Genomic DNA, 4,438 nt, shown 5'->3' on the forward strand with positions numbered 1-4,438 from the left:
AGCTAAATATTCCTTTATTCCTAACTGCTCAAAAGGCATTCATTTTTTCATTGACAATCTCATTTTGTGAATTAACTTTTTTTTTTGGTCTTTTTGAGACAAGGTCCCCCTGTAGTCCCAGCTGTCCTGGAACTCACTATGTAGACCAGGCTGGCCTCGAACTCATAGAGATCCGCCTGCCTCTGCCTCCCAAGTGCTGGGATTAAAGGCATGTGCCACCACGCCCGGCTATGAATTAACTTTTGATTGTGCCAACTGACTTAATTTTTAGCACCCCACAGTCCATTACTTTAAATTTTACATGAATAATCTTCTTTCAGTATATATATCTTTGTAACCATGTCTTATTTATAAGTGATTTTCTATTTATGGTAGGGGTATAAATACTTCTATTAAAATACAAATGAATTAAAAAAATAAGGTTACACAAGCTAAAGTTTGAGAAAGATTAAAAGCACTCTATCCTGCTGGCTTTAGCAGCACATGTACTAAAACTGGAACAATACAGAGAAAATTTGCAAGGCCCCTGCACAAGGATGACACGCAAAATCTATGCATTCCATATTTTTTTTTTAAAAAGCGATCCATCAAATGATGGCACGGGTGGTATAGTGAGTGATGTGACATCAGTCATCCAAGAGGTGGATGACAGCACCAGCCAACGCCAACTGGCAGTCAAGTACCTAACACCTAAATTTAACTTGCTAGACCCCTCAGGAGGCCAGAGTCACAGGGATGATCTCCATTCTCAGGACATTTCTGCCTGGAAGAGCAATACATGAGGATCAATTACTAAGGTCACCAAGCCAGGCATACAGGGTTACCTAGTGAGTGAGAAGGAAGGGTCAGGGTTTTAAGGTAACAGCTGTAGCCCTGAGTTTGATTCCCAGCACAGCATAAACTGGGTATGGTGGTGCATTCCTGTAATCTAAGCAGGAAGTAGGAGCCAGGAAGGTCAGAACTTCAGGTCCTCTACTACAAGTGACTGCCACACCAGCTTGGGCTACATGAGATTCTGACTCAAAGAAAACTGTTTCCTAGTCTGCAACCAAGGCCAGTGTTTCCAGGGACTAAATACAGACCACAGGCATCTCGTGGGCATCACTGAGTTATCATCCTATATGATTTTCTAGAGCAGGCAGTGGGTACCAACTTTAACAGCCGAAGACAGAATGCCATGTGGCCTGCTCCACCACTGTATGGTCCCCCAGACATCCATGCTGCAGTGCTCGGCATCTGCAAATGTCCCCTTACAGGTGCTCTGGTTTCCTGTCTGTTGCTGTAATAGAACATTGTCACCAATGACAGCTTAGAAGAGGAAGAAGAAAAGATTTATTTAGCTTACGCTTCCAGGTCATAGTCACTGAGGGAAGTCAGAGCAGGAAACTGGAGCAGGAACTGAAACAGAAACCACGGAAGAATGCTCCTTGCTGACCTGTTCATTGGCTCATGCTTCATTAGCTTTCTTATACAGTGCAGGACCACCTGCCCAGGGAACAGTGTAGCCCACAGTGGACTGGGCCCTCCTACATCAATTAACAAACAGGGCAATCCCCCACAGACATGCCCACAGGCCAGTCTGATCTGGGAAATCCCTCAACTGACATTCCCTAATCAGGTGACTCTAGGCTGTATCAAGTTGACAATTAAAGCTGACTGGGACTCACAGTAAAAGGGACTTTGCAATTGTGATGAAGTTAAGGACATTGAGATTAGTCCCCGGAAGCAACCACAGGACCCTATAAAGGGAGGAAGAGGGGGATTTGATTACAGAGCGACAATAAGGCCACGTGACCCCAGAGGCAGGTAAGCACTGTAGCCAACAGAAGCCGGAAGCGGCCAGAAAAATCGATTCTCCCCAAGAGCCTCCTAAGGAAGCACAGACCTTTAGGCACCTTGGCCTAGACCTAGAAAACTCAGCACAGACTTCTGGACTCCAAGATTGTACCATAGAGAGCTTCATTTGTCTTAAGGCACAGGGTTCATGGTAATTTCTCACAGCCACCACAAGAAACTAACAGAGCTACCAACCAGCATGGGCAGAAGTCACGGCTAGAGGGAACTAGAAAAGCTACAGGAGGGAGCAAGTGCCAAGTGCATTGGAAAGCTTCAGGGCTTTGAGCTGAGGCTTCCTAAATGCAAACAGAGCCTGGGAACCATGAATGTGGCCTGGCTGTGCAGAATGTATTAAAGACACAGAGGCCAGAGGCAGGGAACTCTGCCAAGAGGTTCTCAAAGCAACTCAAGCGTGCAGGAGTGAGAGCCAGGCCCTGGGGATTAGCAGGGGAAAGGGGAGAGAAGACCGGCACAAAAGAAATTTCAAAGGCAAAATTGATGGGGCTTAGTGAAAGACTGAATATAGCAGATGAAGGAGAAATTTCTTCCAGCTGTTAGAGCAGGCACTGGCAGTGAGGGGGAACTGGGGTGACAGAAAAACATTTCTAAGTGTTTCTAACAATACCAGGAAAGCCTAACCTGACCCAGTGCCATGAACTGTGCTGCTCCAAAAGTCAATGAAATCGCCAGTGGATGAACACGTTGCATGGCCGGAGGAGAATGCTGTTGCCAGAGTTCCTGCTGATAAAATATGGAAGAATTTTTTCCAACCCACCTCCTGATCTCCCCTTTGCCTAAGGGCTCCAGAGGCCTAGGTTTTTAATGTGGGATCAAGAAGGGAGAATGGAGAAAAGGGGAGAAGTGGGGTTGGAATGACAAAAGAAAGAGCAAACAACAGCCCTGATCAAACACACTACAGATACTTGTTGGCTCACCATCTTTCCGGGCACTGGTCAGCATCCCTGCTCTGCCAACAGGGCCAGAGTTCTCACTTGGCAGCTCCTCCTTCCCTAAGGTTCTGGAGAATAAACAACACATTACAAGTGACCCTGGCACAGTGGGAGAATGCACAGCAAGAAGTCGGAATTGGACTTTAGAGAGCATCTGAGCTGGTGTACCCTAAAAGCAAGAGTTATGTAGAGCAGGGCACAGGACCTCAGAAAGGGTTGTAATCACCCTAGATGGAGAACAGTAATAACCACCGAGTTTTGTTCAACTCCTGCTCTCATCACCAGCCCCCATTTGAGGTATTCTTCTATAGGCCTTTCCTGACTATGCTGTAAAAAGGTGGTTGTCCCGTAGATCCCTCCATATGGAACCTGTCAAGACTCAGAGTTCACCCTGATGTGGTAAAGGGAGAAGAAAGGAGAGAGGGCCTGCATTGGGAATTCATATTTATTGTTCATCTCCTGTGCGAAGGCACCTGTTAAGACTCAGAGTATTTAGCCAAGGTGGCAGCCTCGGCCTCTGTCCCCAGGATGCTTATAAACATTATCCAAAGCTGCCTTTGCAAACAGCCAAAGAGGAGGCTTGACACAGAACCGAAGCCCTGTCATTTCCAAAATGACTGAGCTGGCAAACAGGCAAATATACTCTGGACCCAACCACAACTGTCATCCTTTTGAGTCTTTTTCTTCCTCAGAGCCTCCAACAACCTGCTGCACACCACACATGCATGTGGCTCATCTCTTCCAAATACATCCCCAGAGGAATTTCCTGAGGTTACTGGGAATCAATTTTATCTCAGCATTTTCCAGAACTATTGCTTTTTTCCTGGCCCAAACCCCTGCACATATTGATTGGCTGGTTCAACAACCATTTATTGCGTGTTCAGCAGGTGCCAGGTGTGGGCAAAGGGTTTAGCCCTGAAGGGTAAGGGGAGAGGGTCTCCTCACAGCCTGGGCTGGTGAACAGAAAGGGTCAGCCTGCAGACACAGCTGGTCCCAAAGTCCTGGACTGGGAAGTGACAGAGCTGGAGAGACTAAAGCCCAAGACCGCGAATGCCTATATTAACACCTCCATCACTCTGTCCAATTTGGTCACCAGAGCTTCTAGGAAAAGAGACATGGTTGGACCATTCAAATCTACCAAGAGTGGCATACCCATCATCTCTCTTGAATCCCATGGAGAACCTGAAAATTGGGCTTGTTTGTACCCCATTCTGCATATAAAACCATAGAGGGACATGAAACACCAGGATTTGGGTTGGAAAGATGGTTCAGCAGTTACTGCTCTTGCAGAGTACCAAAGTTGGGTTCCCAACACTCACATAAGGCTACCCACAACCACCTGTAACTTCAGCTCCAGGAGAATTTGATGCCTCTGACTTCTGTGGGCACTGCACTCACATTCACACACCCATATGCACACACAATTAAAAATAATAGAATCAAATATTTAAAAAGGAAAAAGAAATATAAGCCTGATATTTCTTTTGGGACTGGGGAGATGACTCAGTTGGTAAAGTGCTTGCCATATAAGCATAGACCCAGGTTAAAAAAACGAAAAGCCAGGTGTGGTGGTATGTCCTTTATAATTCCAGCACTGGGGAGGTGGAAACAGGCAAATCTGTGGGGCTCAGTGACCAGGCAGCCTAGCCTAT

At 46.4% G+C, this 4,438-nt stretch overlaps 1 non-coding gene across 1 annotated transcript; it reads left to right on the top strand.

Moving 5' to 3' along the window:
- The first annotated feature begins 464 nt into the window (after positions 1-464).
- On the top strand, positions 465-571 carry LOC115070949. The gene has a single exon (XR_003850057.1). It is a non-coding gene; the product is annotated as a U6 spliceosomal RNA (small nuclear RNA).
- Positions 572-4,438: the final 3,867 nt, after the last annotated feature.

This window comes from Nannospalax galili, unplaced genomic scaffold (genome assembly GCF_000622305.1).
Source record: "Nannospalax galili isolate Female #2095 unplaced genomic scaffold, S.galili_v1.0 scaffold54, whole genome shotgun sequence".
In the NCBI taxonomy this organism is placed as follows: domain Eukaryota; kingdom Metazoa; phylum Chordata; class Mammalia; order Rodentia; family Spalacidae; genus Nannospalax; species Nannospalax galili.